Here is a 19,024-nt window from a genome sequence, read left to right as displayed (position 1 = left end):
GCCTGTAATTTGGTCATTAGGAGCCTTTATATCTGGGTTCTCCATTGAGAAGGTATGTGTCGCTGTCAAGGACTTTAATAACGAAACTCATCAGTTGACTAGTTTATCAGTATTATTATGCTGACCTAATTAAGACATTTATACATATAAATTAAGGGTAATACTCTAACTTTAATGAATTTTTGTTTCTTTGTTTTCTTTTTATTTAAATGTATGCATTACGTCAAGCACCATAGTTTTCAAAGCAATCTGTATTCTTTCTATTGTATGAATTTATTAGTCTGAAGCTTCCTACTATTTTGTAAAACCTCTCAATTCTTGGCCGATCCCCGACGGTAGGTGTGCGCCACAGACCATAGGTGAAAAGAAGATGCTGTTTTAAGAAGGTTGCTTTGAGCATTCGGTGCCTCTACTCTGGGCTACAGTCACAGTGTTGTTCACTTCGGAAGAGAGGAATTCACAAGTCAGACTAAAAGAATCTAGAGCTAAATTCTTCAGTCTTTTAAATTTTAAACATTACTATTGAGTAAGTATTTGCCGTGAAACTTATCCCTAGCATATACGAGTAGTATTTCGAAGAAAAGAAACCTAACACTCGTCTAATTGTTGTTTATTGAAATAGCTGATTCTCTTGCGAAGGCTTCGCTTTTGACACCCATCATTCCTATTTTCCCTCCTACAGTACACATTACGGTGGCGCAATTTCGCACACTTAAATTCAGGCAAAATTTATCAGACCCTGCACTGAGGGCTTCTCCGGAGTACAACCACTTGTTATTTCTCTGGCGCAGTGAACTGTCTAATTCAAAGATGATGCAAGTTGTCATCACAAAATTTCGTTGCCGCGTTACCTTCTTCAATTTTTACTTGCATAGATCAGGTTTATTGAATTCCCCTATGTGCATTTACTGTAATCAATAGGAAACGATCAGTCATTTTTATTACATTTTTGCCGTTTCGATTTATTCAGGTGAAGCACACTAGCACCACCTCTTCAAAAACTGGGCTTGCAATTATCACAACCTTATTTTCTTTCATTTCAAGCCTCTACACTGGGTTTCTGCGACAGGGATGTTTTATTCACCGTTCAGGAATACATCACTGCGACTAAACAATTTTTCTGCTAAGCTATAGTCTTTCTATTTTTCCTTCATTGATTTTTCTGCAAGTTCGCACTTGGCACTTCAAATAATAATTAAATAACAAAAGGTTTAGGAATGAAACACTGCTGAAAGTATCGGGCAAATTCCCCTTATAATCGGCCAATCCCCTTTTTTGGGTGCGAGCCATTTGCAGAGGAAAACAACAACAACCACAACAATTCCCTGCATTGGGTAAGAGCCATGAGATAAATAGAAGAAGAAGAAGAAGAAGAAGAACATATACGAACGTGTATACTGTGAACCACACGCGCTGTTGGAATGATAAGTAGGCTTAGCCGCCTCCGTTCCGGTCTTCGCAGAGATACGATGATCATGATTTATCGCATGTACGTTCGTCCGATTCTTGAATTCGGATGTGTACTATTCTCTGGTGGACCAGCATACAAAATAAACCCCCTCATTCTTTTAGAGCGGGAAGCGCTACGTAGTTGTTTAGGTGTGCCAAAATTCACAGCTAACAATGTTTTGTATCAAGAAGCTCGGATACCCACCCTTGCTTGCAGATTTCGTATTTTAACAGTAAACACCTATTTAAAATTTTCTGAATCCACTTTAAGAAGGCGACAATTTGTATTCTTTGCCGAGCCTGGTGTCTTCTTCAATGAACATTGGTCCCGTGTATATAAACCCCAAGTGCTATTTGTTCAAACACTTCTAGATACTTTAAATGTTAATATATTCGAGATCACACCACCTGTCAAACCAATCGGCCAAGTCCAAATAGAATTTGACAATATCTTCCCCATGAACGCAAAACACTTGCCCTCTAAATATTTGATTGGTTTATTAGAACAACACCTGTCTCAATTAGGTACTAATACAGTAATTGCAACGGATGCATCTATGAGTGGCGAGAAGGCAGGTGTGGGTATTTTTTCTCTCTCATTATTCTGGTCATTTTCATTACGCCTCCCAGATTATACACCAATATTTGAAGCGGAATTAACGGCCGTTATACTAGCTATTCGTAAACTTCCTGCGACTCATTCGACAGCTGTGATAGTGACTGACTCGTATTCCGTGTGTTCATTCTTATCATCGTCGTCGACACCAGCAGTACTAGAGACTTTTAAATCATTAATCCCAGCAAACATTCGTCTAGTGCGAATGATATGGGTGCCAGGCCATCGTAGTATATTTATAAACGAGATGGCTGACAAACTTGCGCGAACATCTCTTGATCTTCCGATTGTGCCAATCATGCCTCCTACAGCTTATGTAACAGCAGCGAGGTTTAGAAAACTTTCCCTTCTTGAAGACTCATCAAAAACCATTATACCGAATCCAGATTTCTCGCACCTGCAATTCACATGGAATAATAAATGGTGTCCCACGCGTAAATTGGAAGTATTGGTAACAAAATTACGTTGCCGTGTACCACCTCTTAATTTCTACTTAAACAGGTCTGGTCTGGTGCCATCCCCTCTGTGCTCAAGCTGTAACGAACCTGAACATATCGACCATTTTCTTATCACATGTCACCGATTCAAAAATCAAAGAAAAAACTGCTTCGAAATTTTATTCAAAAAATTAGGAATATCACTTAATACTCCCAATATTTTGTCTTTTGGGGCCATTTCATTGGGACATAGCGACAGGAACATCTGCAGGGCTCTCTGCGAATTCATATATAACACAAGAAGATTACCTTGCTGAGTCAGCCATCAGCTCCCGAATTTTACTAGTCACACTACCACTTATTATTTAGCTGATACACTGCAATGATTCAACTTTCAGGAAAATTTTATATAACGATTCCATTACAGATATTCAACAAATTCCATTATTTCTCCCCCTTTTTTCTTTCTTTTTTTTACATTGCGCCAAATTAATTTCACAGTCAAAACACAGTAATCATATTCCCCTAATCTAGAAAATCTATAGGTATTTACTTGCATTAACCACCGGCTTCTTGGCCAATCCCCCTTAGTGGGTGAGAGCCACAAAAGAAAGGAACAAGCAAGCAAGCAAGTGAACCACAAAGCAGAGTCCTTTCCAACCTCATCAGCTGCATGTCCCGGCTATACAAGGATGAAGGTGGTGCAAGTTCACGTTCAAGTGGACTTGCGGCTCCGGTCAGCAGCCCGCCGGCTGAGACAACAATCCTTCTTGACGTCAATCCAGTGGTGAGCTTACCACAGTATCGATAGTGCGTTTTTCATTTGATAGGTTAACGTGCAGGTCAATATTGTAATTCTTAACGTTCCAGGATCACCATCATAAGTTTCCTGCTTGTTTAAATAAATGAAAAGCCTGCTCCAAAGAATCAATCAAAGTAATAGAGCTTTTTGGATATCTCTTCATCAGGTATATCAGCAATATTTTTATTTGTCCTGTAACTTGCACTTGACCCAGCGTACCTTCTTATAATCTACATATCACAAAACTTTCAAGCCCATCACTATTTTGCTCTGCGCAAATAGAAGCATGACATTATGTGTCTCAAGAGTACCCGTTAGGACACAATATCTATTAAACCCATAGTCGCAATTCAGGTCAGTATTTTCTAGGCTATAAGCTCAGAGAGAGTGAACAGATTATCAATTACGGAACATATCCAAGGCGAGAAACTGTTTAGAAAAAGTACATAATGATTTAGAGTACTCGGTACTGTACTATATATGAGAGAACTAAAAGCCATCCTTTGGGTCTCACACTTGATCAGGCCGTAACGGCGAAAAATTCAGGGATTACTGAATTCATTTATCACCCCACCACTGTGTGTTTAGAAAAAAAATTGGCAGCATATACACGGAGTGAATGATGGAAAGTGGGGCGAAGCATGCGACCGTCCATTCGTTCTTGCTTTCGTCCGTCCATGCGTCCGTCTGTGTGACCGTCTATGCGTCCATCCGCCCGTCCGGGCGTGCGTCTGTTCGTGTGTCCGTCGCTGCGTTCGTCCATGCATCCGCCCCTGCGTCTGTTCATGCATCCATCCATACATCTGTCTGTGTGTCCGTTCGTCCATCTTTCCAACACTCCAAGTACCACCATATCGCATCTTTTCATCATATATTTCCTATATAGAAGCGCCGCCATCCAGCGGACATTCGAAGGACTAAACGAGAGGTGGCACATGCATACTTTCTTACGGCTTGCGATTCGGGTCTACTTCTTACCTTTAACCACCTCAAGTTCATGGTATATACTAGTTCACTGTGTTCAGGGGACTGCGGCCCAACTCTCGCTAAACCTTTCTAAAACCAAGAAGGTTACGAACAGCGAGTATAACGCAGCAACCTTTTTCTGTCAGATAGTGCTCAATGTACATGCCTATAGCTGCTAATGGGAAATGAGAGACAGGAGAATTCGACTTTCACTTTCCTACGGCTTGCGCTTCGTATCTACTTCCCACCTTTAACCACCTCGAGTTCATGGTATATACTAGTTCATTGTATACATAACACCGCGGGTAAACGCTCGCTAAACCTTTCTAAAACTAAGAAGGTTACACCCAGCGAGTATAACGTAGCAATCCTTTCTTGTCAGACGCCCCGCCGCGGTGGTCTAGTGGCTAAGGTACTCGGCTGCTGACCCGCAGGGCGCGGGTTCGAATCCCGGCTGCGGCGGCTGCATTTCCGATGGAGGCGGAAATGTTGTAGGCCCGTGTGCTCAGATTTGGGTGCACGTTAAAGAACCCCAGGTGGTCTAAATTTCCGGAGTCCTCCACTACGGCGTCTCTCATAATCATATAGTGGTTTTGGGACGTTAAACCCCACATATCAATCAATCAATCTTTCTTGTCAGATATATTGCTTAATGTACATGCCAATGGCTGCTAATGTGCATCGCAGCGTGCGCGTTAACTAAAGCCGATTGCTCCTGTCTCTCATTCCCCATTAGCAGCCATTACATTGAGCACTATTTTTTATTGTTCAACAACGCACAGAAGAAATCATTCACCGGCACCACCTTGGAGGTCAAAATGTTATACTTGTTACGCACTACAACGGCTACGAGGGACGAACAACTGTCGCTTCAAAGATCTTCGCCCCTAAAAAGAAAAAAAAAAACTACTGCTCGCACTGCACACCCGTTGACTGGATCACGTGTTAAGAATTTAGTCAATGGTGTCTAATGCGCGCGGGTGCCGCTTACAGCCGCTGGCGTTCCAAGATGCCAAGCAAGTGCTGAACAAGCGGCAGTGAAAGGTGAGAACTAGACACAAAGACCAGGCGTAAGACAGTGCGCGGGTGCCGCTCCCCTATTCTGGCCGTGCCACCTCTCGTTAAGTCCTTGAAAGGTCCTTTGGATTACAGTACTTTAATATGATCAATACATGACTAAAAGGTACAAAATGGTGCCACTGAAAGACAAACAGATGCACGGGCGGACGGAAGGATAGACGGACAGATGGGCGAATGCATGGATAGACTCACGAATGAACGCGCGTATGGACGCATGAATGGACGCACAGATGGAAGCATGAATACACGCAAAAATGGACGGACGCATGAACGTACGCACTGAAGGAAGGATGAACGGACGGACAGATTCATGGACAGACGAACGGACGCGTGAACGGACGCATGAACACATGCACGGACGGTCGCAAGGACGGTCGCACAGACGGACACACGGGTGGACGGAAGCAAGCATGAATGGACGAAAGGATGCATGGATGGACTGATGGACTGACGGATGCTTCATCGCCCCACTTATTATCTTGCACTCCATGGATATGCTGTTTTTTTTTTTCCAACAGCTCTTAACCACTACTATACCCCAAATTCCTTATATTCGAAGAAATAAATGTATTGTATCGTATTGTATTGTTTCGCACTGCATCTACCAGGAGTAGTTCGAAAAGAAAACGTCGCTTAATATTCCTCACTATATGAGTTCCTAAGATCGGCTGTTATAATAGCTGCCTATAGAACGCTGACGAGAACGACTGATTGAAATCCGGTTTTTTCTCTTTGAAGGTGCGATGCCCGCTGCTGCTTCTCAATCTTCTCCTGTGGTTCGTGGGGGCGTTCTTCATGCTGGCCGGGGCGCTTTTTCTGGTGGAATCGTGGGAGTTTGAGGAGGACGAGCGCATCTTGGAAAACCTGGACTTTCCCGGCACGCTACTGTCGCACCTGCAGGTGCTGCTCTTTTCATTCGGCCTCGCCCTGTTCACGGTCAGCTCATGTGGATGCATTGGGGCACTGCGCGAGAACACCTTCCTGCTCAATATGTACTCCCACGCGCTTACTCTCCTGATTCTCATCAACTTCGTGCTGGGTGTTCTGGTATTTTTCGTTCCTGGTAAGAAAACGTAGCTGTCTAAGGCTTATCGGTGACACAATGACAACGGGAAAATCGAGGAGTAATTTCCTGTGTTTTCCTGCACAGATATGTCTCGCAATTGAGAACTTGTCACATAGCTACCCCTTTCGGCTTTTTTGCATGAAATAAATAGGCCAAATTTCATCTATTCAAAAAACGGAAATGCGGTTACCACTCAATAATATACTTCGATGCATCGATAACGCGTGAAGGACATCATAACATAGAATGACCTTGTTTAATTCCAACTAATACCATCCACGTGTTAGCATTATTAAAAAAATAAGCTACATGCCAATGCACTTTCATAAAAAACATAAGCCGGATCGTCCCTGCGCAGGGGAAAAAAACTGGTACAAGGTGTACCTCACGAACTACGAAATCAGTGTGTCCAGCTTTAAGCACTAACCTGGCTTGTAAACTTCCGTCGCAAATGGTTTCGTGTCAACGATCGCATGTTCCTGAGTTAATACTTGAAGGCATTTGTCCACCGCTACGGTCAACACTCCGAATATTCTTATCCATATTAGGTAACAATTTTTTATAATTAGCATTTTATAATATCACACATTTCATCCAAAAAGCGACCTGTGACAATGGGGGTGCTGCAGTGATTCGATGATCCGGAAATTTTGACCGTCTGGCGTTCTTCAATGTGCGCGGACGTCCCAGAGTGCACAGATCCCTAGCATTTCGCCTGCATGAAAATGCGAACGCTGCGGTCGGAATCGAGTAATGCGGCCTCCAGGTCAGCAGCGGAGCATCCTAACCGCTACGCCAATTCGTTGGACTCACCCATTTATTGTAAATGATACGCCTTTAACAAAGAAAGATCAAGTCATTGTATTCAAGTTTCTGTTTAACTTTACAACAAACCTATATTTATACATCCTGCCAGTATGCTAACCAATTACTGGTTTCAAGTGCGAAGAATTTCTCAGCGAATTTCGGCGACTTTGAGCGTATCTATCTATCTATCTATCTATCTATCTATCTATCTATCTATCTATCTATCTATCTATCTATCTATCTATCTATCTATCTATCTATCTATCTATCTATCTATCTATCTATCTATCTATCTATCTATCTATCAATCAATCTATCTATCTATCTATCTATCTATCTATCTATCTATCTATCTATCTATCTATCTATCTATCTATCTAGCCACCTACGACGTTCAGCTCTCCTGGCCGTTGTGATAATGGTATCGATACCAAATTTGGTATGCCATAACAAGACAGTATGAAGAACACATTTGACTAGCTATACCATGAAAATCTAGACGTATTTGTTATGAATGTCAAGATTTACCTTTCATAGTCCTGAAGCTCTTAAGGTGGTTTCGTTCACATGGCATGTGGCAAAACTGGCATGGTACGGGATGATTGCATGGCGAACACAAGCAGCAGACCTAAACAAGAAAATCATGATGTGCGTGTCATGTAACAACATGACTACATGCCACGCTCATGATGCGTTCGCGGCCATTTCGTTAGCGTCACATATACCAAGTTTTGTATTACGGGACGTTAATGGATGACAAAGGTATTATACTGGTGCAAACACGATAAACATGAAAAGCGTGTCATGTAACAACATGACTTCATGCCACGCTCATGATGCGCTGGTGGCCTCTCCGCTAGCTCCACTTATACCAAATTTGGCATTACGGGACGTGAATGAATGATGAAGGAATTATACTGGCACAAACATGATAAACATGAAATACCTGTAATAACAACATGACTACGTGCTATGCTCATAACGCACTCGCGGCCCTTTCGCTAGCTTCACACTTACCAAACACCGGATTACGCGACGCAAGCGGATGACAAAAGTAAATGACACATCCAAACATGATAATCAGGAGATGCCTGTCATGTGAATACATGACTACATGCCAAAGTCAAGGCGCCAGTACATTTTGAGGTGAAGCAGTGCGCGTGGTGGTCGGCGTTCATTTCATCGCGCCACGCCGGTGTTGCCACGCCAGGCGCCGGTGTTGCCATATATTCGTAGACGCGCGCCGCACTGCGTTGCTTTGACGCATACACGTTTCAGCGCGTCCGGCGTCCCTCTGTCACAAAAAGAAGGAGACGCAGTGTTGTCTGGGTAACGCATCGACGCGAAATGCAGCGTGTCACATTTCTCGCCGGTTGCCGTCAAGCCGCGCCGATGGACGCTAGTCACGCCGGTCACGCCTAGCGTCAAACTAAAGAGTGCTCGTGTTTTGCTAACGTAGCGTCACTGTGCCCAGCGTGCGCGCGCTTGAACGCTACATTGGGGTATAATGGGCCCTTCTTGATGCGCTCGCGGCTGTTTTACTAACTTCCCATATACCAAATTTGGTGTTACGTGTCGTCATTGGATGGCAAAATATATGACTGGTGCAATCATGATAATGCTGACACACGTGTCATCTAAGAACATTGCAACATACCACGCTCATAGCATTCTCACGACTGTTTCGCTATAGCTCCCCGCATAATAATTTTGGTATAACGTGACCTAAATGTATGACGAAGATAAACGACACATCCAAACATTATAATCAAAACACGGAAGTCATGTACGGCATCATTCACCTCCACCTCGTAACTTTGTGCTGATATTAAAATGACATATCAAAATTTTTCATTCGTGCTTGGAATAATATGGATTTCAACTGAACGTGGGGTCTGCCAATTTTTTGACATAAAAATATTCTAAAGAGCACCCTAACCACTCAAATGCCAACATTTATTTGTGGTGTTCCAGCTGCGTACGAATCTTCGCCGCGCACGTACCCGACAGAATTTTTCGAAACGGTGTCGTATCAGCGACGTTACATGCGTATGATCTTCAAAAAAGGGACCTTGCTTGTTTTGCTATTTTCTATTGCTATGCTCTTTTCATAGGCTTGTCTCTCCCTGGCCGAGTAGTTCTCCTCCCCAGGCGAGGAGGAAGAGTTGCGAGCTCACGTACCTTGAAAGAGATAAAATAAATTCTATTTTAGGGACGAAGCTTCTTTGGGTGTGGGTTAGTATCGCTTCCGTCGTAGTAGCCACCCCTGCTTCTCCCTATTGCGAATCAGAGTGGTGGGTGCGTTGAAAAAGCTTGCGCTTGGATTCTTTGGCTGGCATCTCGTCTGTGTTACCCACGTGCCGTGTGCATTCTCGAACGCGATGCGATGCATTGACGCATGCACGCATGGATAGGCACAAGGATGGATGAAAGCACGCGCGGACACAGACAGACAGACAGACAGACATTTATCTATTCGTCCATGTGTCTGTTCGTGTGTGCGTCTGTTCATTCGTGCATCACTCCTTTCATGCGTCCGCCCGTCCGTCTGTCCATGCGTCCGTTCATGCGTCTGTTCGTGCGTGCTTTCATTCGTCTATTTGTGTGTCTACCCGTCAGTCCGTGCGTGCCTCCTTCCATCCGTGTGTTCGTCCGCGCATTCGTGAGTCCCACTCATCATCAGTCACCTTGTGGATATGCTGTCATTTTTTTCATTTTTGGGAGTGGCAACTCCATATTGAAACGATGACCGCAAGCCGAACCTAATGAATTTATGAAAGATTCCGAGAAGAGAACCGATTCACATATATTTTTTTTAATTTTGAGTGCACCGCACCCACGGCTCGTAGAGCTTCCGTGGCTGGATTGCTTAATCACGACGACATTTAGAACTCGATGCGTGCAGATATGTCAAATGTGAAAATTATCGTAGCAGACTTGTCTTTCAGAGTAATAAACAATTAGTGCGAGAACGTATCTTGGAGCCATTGTATGTTAGGGCCAGCCCATATCTTAGGGCCGGGCGGTCGCAATTTATATTGCTATATATGTTTTCTTTATTGGTGTACATGCTGTATCACATGTTTTGTTTCCCTAAGTATGGCTGCCGAATTGTCCATCATACGCTCAGTTCAAACTCTTGAGGACATTATGTCCCTGCAGCTTTTACACGAACTAATTTTTGATGGGCTGAGCACTCAAATGCTAACTTAGTTACAGTCAGAACGTCATGAGTGCTTCATCACAAATTTTCCCATAGTCATGCAAGACTACATGCGGATCATCACCTGGTTTTATTCTACCAATTTTTGCAGGCAGCATCACGGTCGTGATAAGGACCACACTATCCGAAAGGCTGGTGGTTCAGTATCGCGATGCGCCAGACATTGAGAATTTGGTCGATGCACTACAGCGCTACCTGAAGTGCTGCGGAATGACACACCGGAACTTTCGTGGCTGGGAAAATAACATGTAGGTGTCAAATTTTGCAGTCCCTAATTGATTGCCGTAACTGCTGTTTCCAAACCGTGAAAAGTGCAAAGCTTATAACACAACGATGCTCTTGTTGCTTTATATTGGCGATAAGTGGTCGTGCACTCCGCTAAAATCCCTGAGAAAGGCTTGAAAATGCCACTACACGAAACACATATTGTGGTGGTTGTTCCTAAAACTAAATATGGTATGCTGGGTGCACCTTTTTTTTCTTATTGTTGGTGGACAATAGTGCAAACGCATTTGGTAAAACCTCCTTCTGATCTTAACCCCAAGCAACCGAGTTGTTTCTCATTTTACGGGGAACGTGTCAAGGCCAGGAACATGTATAGGCTCTGAAACTTTACCCAGATGAAAATGGGACGGGTAAAGTGACAGTGGGGCTGATCTATGGGGAAAAGATGTACTTGTTATATATTTCTGTAAAACCTGACGAATAGCAAGGCCGGATATTGTATCCGACGATGTCGTAATTTCTCACACAGTTCCTAAATAGAAGCTCCTAAGTCTACGAAATAAACTTTTGTATTCCTTCACCCCCATGAAGGCAGAAAATGTAGACGGGGAAACAAACTACATCAACTTCGGTTCGATTGGCGGAGTCACACTGCGCTGCAGCGGAAAATTACCACCATAACTGATCTCAAATTCAACAGCACTATGTATTTACGTGCCCGGGGCTCAAAATTTCTAAACCATTAGAACGTAAGTAAGTGGGACAATCTTTTTGCCACAAGAAGGTGATTCTGTCATAAATAAATAAAAAATAAGCAAGAAAAATTATATGTAAAAACATAAGTAAAGGAAACGGTTCCGGTTATCAACAGAAGAATCTAATTAGAAAATTTCTGTAAAACTTCAGTATAGCAATAAAAAGTGTAACGCTTTCCAGGACAATTGTTCTTCACTTTTTATAAACACATGGGCTTCATCGCATATTATTACACACTCTGCGCAGCCACGCAGTTAGTGGGACGACACTGTTATTTTACCATAATAGTCCACAGTATCTCTGCACCATATGGCAATGAGTATTTTTAGCAACGAGCAGTTATCGTCAAATATGATTCTTTTCGTCTATTTCCTGTTCAGTTACGGCAAGGCACTGCTGTTGCCGATGATGCTTCATTCGCATGTCCTCATATTATGGCCATGAGTAGGCATGGAGCATGTGAAAGTTCTGAAGCTGAATAGCAAAATCATACGAGTTGTAAAACTGCCCATAGGCTCTGTGTATCGAAATTTGAGCACGCCATTGGCTGAGATGGCTTGACTGCGCTCATTGTCGTGTCATTCGTTGATCAGCAAGCCAACGATTGACCGCTATATTTTGTGTTTTACGTTGCCGCTACCAGATGACGCGACAGTCTGCTAGTTTACGTAGGATTGGCCAATTGTGTGTGCAGTTTTTGGAACGCAGTTTCGCAACTGGTGTGATTGAATAACTGTGGCTGAATAGTGCAGTGCTTAATTTTACGCTCAGTTGGAGCCACTTACCCGTTTCATGGACGCAACATTTGCGTAGGCACGAAATTTCGTACTGCGCTCTCTCATGACTGGCTGAGGGCACACGTACCTTCCATAGCACGGTGAACAGCTATTAAAACGGGATGTAACCGCCACCTCCGCAACACACGCGCTCATCATTTCCCCCTTCATACACACATGCCTTTGCGGTAGCTTTGTCGTTGATTTTTCTTTTTGTCACCTGTGGAGCTGACGGGGAGTAGTGACATCATTCGAAGGCAGGGTGCTATGACAACATTCAAAGCGCACCTCTGGAGGGCAAAGCAGCTACGACAACGAGAACGCGTGGGAGGGGGTATGTGTTCCCATTGTTTCCAGGCACCTTGTTATCCAGTATATGATTCTGATAATTTTCACATAGTTTTCTTCGCAAAAATGAACAGTGAACAGCGCTTTATTTATTTTGCATAAATGGGTTCCAAATTTGCGCGTTACACCGCAAATGTAGTCGAAAGACGATATTCATGCGTCTGGAGAGAGTGAGCAACACGTTTATTTGACGTTCTGCGCAAAAAAAAACGACGGTGGAGGGTATTCTGGAGGCGCGGCGTTAGAGTGCCTCGAGCGTGTAGCGGAGGCGAACCAGTGCATCGAGGCAGGTTAGACACGAGCGCCATCTGGCACAAGCATCATCTTCGAAAACGAAGGCGGCGTGCAGCCCACGGAGAAAGGTGCGCGCCAGTCTCGGAGGTGATAAGGTGTTGAACGCAAAGCGACGGGCAGGTGCCACAAGCATGACGTCATAGCAAAGCGTTAGAAACACCTTTTGGAGCATCGCGTTGCACTGTCAGTGCAGCGCGATAAACGCTACCTTCCTTAGTGTTACTTGTGTGTGCCTCTTGTAGTATAAAGGCAGACATACAAAACTTCGAAGTGTTGTTATGGCGCCTCAGATGTGAACAATAATTGCTATTTAATTTACGATCGCACAACTATGAACGATAAACATTGAGCCATATTGGTGGGCGCTGCGAATGGGGTTGGCCGTTTGATGCCGTTTGAGGTATCGTTAGGGCGGACAAACAGACAAAAGTACAGACAAAAAGAACATAATTTTTCTGTGGAAGGTCCCCAAGAAAGACTATCGTCTTTAAAAAGGCAAGATACACCATTTGTATTTATTGTTTTATATGCTGTTTGGCCCCTAAACCACCCACAGAATAAAATTGATTCATGACGTTGCATTTACACATTAGTCTAAAGCTAACGCGTTCATCGGCTAATATATCCACTTGTTCGAATTATTTCGCTCAGCTTTCGAGGTGAAAACGCCATGAGCTAGTGCATCTAGTAACAGAAAATGACGCTAGAGCGATCATTGGTGGTTATTTAGGGGCTCAGCATTTTGTTTGTTTGTTTGTTTTTGCCCATGGAGACAAACTCATTGCGGGGCTAGAAGTACAGAGCTTCGGTGTGAAAATAGCTTGACGCGGTTGTGTTGTACTCAGTATACTAGTTTTTAAAACATCTTGTTTCAGCAGCTACTTCCACTGTAACCTGTCCAACCCGAGCCACGAGCGCTGCTCGGTGCCGCCATCGTGCTGCCGCGCGGACTCCAGTTTCACGGGCATCTTCTGCGGACGTGATGTGCTGAACCTGTCCGACCACGAGGCTTGGTTCCGCGTGCACACGGGAAGCTGCCCGGACGCAGCTAATTGCTTTCTGAAGGAGCACGTCATGATCATTGGCGGCGTCTGTCTCATCGCTGTCATTGTGTTGGCCTTCATCGATATGGTCACAAACGCCGTGATCGACGAGATCGACATCATCCGCAAGTTATACGACCACGTGAGGTCTGCTTACACTGGGACGCCGTGTAGCCAACAATCTGAAGTTCAAAACCAAGAAGTTGTTTAAGATCCATTTTTTTTCTTTCCGGAGCCTTCAATACACTAATGTGGCATTCTTCTGTGACTTCAAGGTTAAATTTTCTTAGAATTTTTGATGTGACTACACTCAAACCTATATAAAGAAGGAAACCATATACTGTATAATTGCGCAGAAAACAGATATACATTGTGATGTGTGCAGTATTTTGGTGTCTATGCTCTGTCAAAAAAAAATCGAAAGATCCCACATACCTCACGAATCGGTGTTATGCGAAGTATGCAGGCGGAAGGGGAATATGTTTTATTTCTTTTATTGACCGAGACGTTATCAAACAGCGGTAAATATATGTACAAATATACGCTTACACATACGTTAAACAGCCGCAAAAGTTTCATATTAGCAGTTGTTTACAGTAGTGCCAAAAGCAACATGGATCTTAGCAACACCGGAAGATGGTAAGCTGGTCTGAAGCGGTGGTGTTTGTGCTGGTGCGCGGGAGGATCATCTATCTCAACACTGCTACACAAATCAAGTTCAGCGGATGGCGTCTGACTACAATTTACGTTAACCTGACATGACGGCTGTATTATAGGAGTACATATGTATAAAAGTGAATAGCCAGTACTGCACCCACAATTGACGGTAAACCTTAGGGCCTATTTGAAAAGTATAATCGAGACCTGATGTGGCTCTGTGTAGGATACTTCGCTGCCACGCAGAATGCTAGAGTCTGATTGCAGCTGGGACACTGACATTTACTGTTCAAATGAATTCGGTGAACGCTGTCTATGGCAGGTTTTCTTAAAGCTCAAGCGTTAAAATTACCCATGTGTGTTCTCATAGTTCCTGAGTAGATATAAAACGTCTATTATCATTCGCGCATACCCGCATCCCGGTGCACATACCCTCCCCCCGGTATGTGCTACTGTTTTTTGTAAAGTGACGACGCACGTGACGAGTTTGCGACGAGATTTTGTATTGCGTGTGAAGCGCTAGCCCGTAGCAGCCTTCGTACTCATGTGCCTGATCTTCGACGACCACAGTCTGTGCTAGACATTGTAGTTGTACTGTGAGTGCTGCTTGTAGTAAAGTGCAAGTGTTTGTACAATAAAGTGCCACTTTCCTAAATTGACCTTTGGTAATTTTGTTCTTAGACACCGCAATTCATATAATATTCTGGATCTGTATTGATATTTTTCAAAAAAAGCGCACAAGAAACGAAGACGAAGTTGGAGAGAAGGCACATAGCACTGTTTATATTTTACTTTTTTTTCATCTTTTTTGTCTGTTCCGGAAATGACTACGCACCAACTTACCATTTAACATAGTTAGGACAGTGGCAGCAGTGTAGCTGTGGCACATTGAGCCCCTTAACACCCCCGCATCGCAAACAATTTATATTTGTCATGGCATCCCGAAATCACACGCGACCACAAGTTCATGCCCCACTTCAAGTGAGGCAGGTGCCTTCCCCGAGCCCTTGTCCCCCTCCCCGCTTAAAAAATATTCCGCCAACGCTCCCGTTAGGTGGTGCCATCGTTTCGGTAGGCTGGACAAGTGACAATTTGCTAACATATAAAAATCAATGAAACGATGTACAGTTAAAAACGAGTGCGTGTGATATTACCGATGCATTTTGCTGTTGAAGCGAAGACAGCTTCTCTGCTATTTCGGCCACTACACGCACAAAGTGGTGTTCATCAGCAAGTTCTCTGGAAACTTGAACACGTATGACGCAAGATAAGTTTAGTGATAAGCAACTTTCAGCGGCGTGACCACTGTGAAATGGGATTAAAGCTTCTGTGTGGTGCCTGAATGCTGTCTATCCATCAAGCACCACTCAAGAATATCGCAAGGGCGAAAATCGCCGCGTAGCGCATACAGATAAAAAGAAAAGAAATGACACCCCCCCCCCTCACCAATGGGAATCTTCTACACGGCCAAATGGCTTGTTTACGACGATTTGACAGCTTGCTGCCCTTCCTCACTCAATATGCCAGTGAAACCTTCGCGCGAGCCGACCACGCTCGCGAGTTCACCTGCAACCGTCTGAAGGCCTCACAGGGGCACCAAAGGCAGCTCTACGATTCTCATCGTAAAAACGTGCACTTTTCGCCGCGTCGTTCTGTTGTCACCCCCTCGGCACGTTGGTCTTTCTCAAAAACTGCTCACTAAACTGGACCATACCACGTCGTTTGCCAGGTGACTGACATTACATAAGACATCGTTCCAGCCGATCGAACTTTGTCATAGTCCGCTTCGAGCAACATCATGCACATAGCTTGACTCATCACCATCTTTCGACCGCTTGCATGTAGACCAAGCACTGAAACGAAGCTTATACTGCGGGGGGGGGGGGGGGGAGATTGATACAGAACAGCTGTCGCAGCTTTAATGCATGAAAGTCAAGGACAACGACGGTTGCTGGTTGTTGGGCTGCTGCCATCTCGTTCACTTATAACTCCGAAAAATAAGTGACCAACCTGTAACAATATTATACAAATACTCTAAACTTCATGTGGCTTTGAACAAAATGGCATACTTTATACGCTATAAAAATATGGCTTTTATATCTTGCACTGTCCTCTCAGAGCTTTGTTGGCAAAGTGCAGTAATCCATGAAGTAGTTCCTGTGATAAGTTCCTTCTAAGGTTCGTTTCTGAGTCCCGTCGTGGTGGTCTAGTGACTAAGGTACTCGGCTGCTGACCTGCAGGTCGCGGGTTAAATCCCAGCTGCGGCGGCTGCATTTCCGATAAAGGCCAAAACGTTGTAGGCCCGTGTGCTCAGATTTGAGTGCGCGTTAAAGAACCCCAAGTGGCCGAAATTTCCGGAGCCCTCCACTACAGCGTCTCTCATAATGATATGGTGGTTTTGGGACGGTAAACCCCACATATCAATCAATCAAGGTTCGTTTCTAAGCGTCCGCCCCGTTCATCGTGTTTCCAGTAGAAGAAAAGCAACTTTGTTGACGTCTTAACACTGCACCTGTAGGCGGCCTTACCACTAGCATTGACATCGTTCATAGCATCCATTCATACCAAACAAAGCTGTGCAACCTCTGGAACGCTCTTCTTCCGTCAGGATATGGCTACACGTTACCCACTTTCGTTAGTCCCACGAATAATCACGGCGGGCTAAAGGGAGCACACTACGCATGTTGTGTTTCCTTCTGGTCAGGCAGTAGGGTTTGATAACAGCAATATGCCACAACAGGGCGACCTTATGCCAAGATCGGCTTCCAATCAGCCACGCTCTTCTGGCTGCCGCATCGCTTTTTCTGCTAACACACTCACTGTTAGTATGCGCCTTAGAGTCCTGTGGATGTCCGCTGGATGCCGATCGGTGATTTGCGGACGAACAATGGACGACCGAGACATCCGGAAGCGGTTGTCCAGTGGACGTACATCGGTGTTTAAATGCCCATTGGGTAACTAATACAGCTGCCACGCGCATCTGTGACCACAGAGGTTTTATTATTTCTTAATGATTGACGTTAGTCTGCGAGAGGTAGAAGAATGACTAAGCGTCCTTTTGCAAGCATTCACGTTAAGGCTGCCTAACCATTATGGGCATTGCGCAAGCTCTTTTATATCTATGTATATTGAACTACTTCTGTAAGGACACGCTTTACTTTTGTGTTTTCTCGATTCCTTTAAGGAAGAGATAAATCATGTTTTTTTCTCAGGTTGGTACCATATATCACCTTACCCCTTCGCGGCGCCACTGATGAATAGCGCATGCATACTGTCTCGCTGACGAAGTGCGGCGTCCATGGTCAGTCAAGTTCCCCAGCACGGTTATATCGATGAACGCGTATATCAAAGTAAACCTGAAAGTTCACTGTGTCAACGAAAAACGTACAGTATCATCATCATAAGCATGAGCACTGTTCCCTTTTAAACGAGATGGGGGTGGGGCGAAAGCAAAGTACAACTACCCCTTAATGCTGATGTATTAGGCCAACTTTGCACCCCCTGCCCACTCAAGTGACTTTGACAGACGTCCGTTCCTGTCCTGCTTCCCCCCTCCCATGCAGACACCTATGCGTATGTTTATAAACTACATCGACTGCGTGGCGCCATTGTAAAGCGCTTGCTTTATATACCAACCACGACAATCAAAAAGTATCCTGGAATGGAGCACGTTCGATGTAGTGCATCAGCAGAAGAGCCAAAGCATAGTTTGAATGTCGACGCATTCGAAAGTTTTCTACGCTTTCGCTCGTAGTTGATACTTTTTGATTATAAAAAATAACTTGTTTTCTTTTGAAGGAGAAAAGTGCCGCACCAGCTGTTTGGCCGAGAGCAGTCAATCGAGGTAATGGCCTGCCGCTACAAGAACCACCTCAAGAACGAAGATAAATTTTAATTGATTGATTTGTGGGGTTTAACGTCCTAAAACCACCATATGATTATGAGAGACGCAAGATAAATTTAAAAAAAAGATAAATTTTAAAAAGTGATGTTTCAGCCACAGCAAGTTAAAATTAATTCCTCTTGTCAGCTCCCAATACAATGTCTTTCACAAATGCCAAATTAGTAGCTTACGTAACAATAGCACATTTTTAACGGTGAAGCTCCTTAGGCCATGGATAGTTGCCTCGTCCGTATGTAGTATGCAGCCACCTGTAGATTATGACTTCCTAAATAGTCGGCGTTGCGTGTATATGTCCCCTGGAATATAATTAGATGTCATTGTAGTTTTCACAGCATTTCCACAGAGTGAATGATGATGAGTGGGGCGAAGCGTCCGTCCATCAATCCGTCTTTCCAACCGTTCGTTCGTCCGTCCGTTCAAACTTCTGTCCGCCCGTCCATGCGTACGTCCATCCGTCTGTCCGTGCATGATTACGTGCATACGTCAGTCCATGTGTCCATGCTTTGGGCCGTCCGTCCGTCGGTTCGTTCTTGCTTCCGTCCGTCCGTGCGTCAATCTATTTATGCGTCTATCCA

At 44.2% G+C, this 19,024-nt stretch overlaps 1 pseudogene; it reads left to right on the top strand.

The window, feature by feature from the left end:
* The first annotated feature begins 3,175 nt into the window (after positions 1-3,175).
* LOC142784612 (tetraspanin-33-like) lies at positions 3,176-18,440 on the top strand (annotated as a pseudogene).
* The last annotated feature ends 584 nt before the right edge of the window (positions 18,441-19,024 follow it).

This window comes from Rhipicephalus microplus, unplaced genomic scaffold (genome assembly GCF_043290135.1).
Source record: "Rhipicephalus microplus isolate Deutch F79 unplaced genomic scaffold, USDA_Rmic scaffold_15, whole genome shotgun sequence".
Taxonomy (NCBI): Eukaryota; Metazoa; Arthropoda; class Arachnida; order Ixodida; family Ixodidae; genus Rhipicephalus; species Rhipicephalus microplus.
The sequence above is the reverse complement of the archived record's forward strand: the minus strand, read 5'-3'. Positions and strand labels throughout refer to the sequence as shown.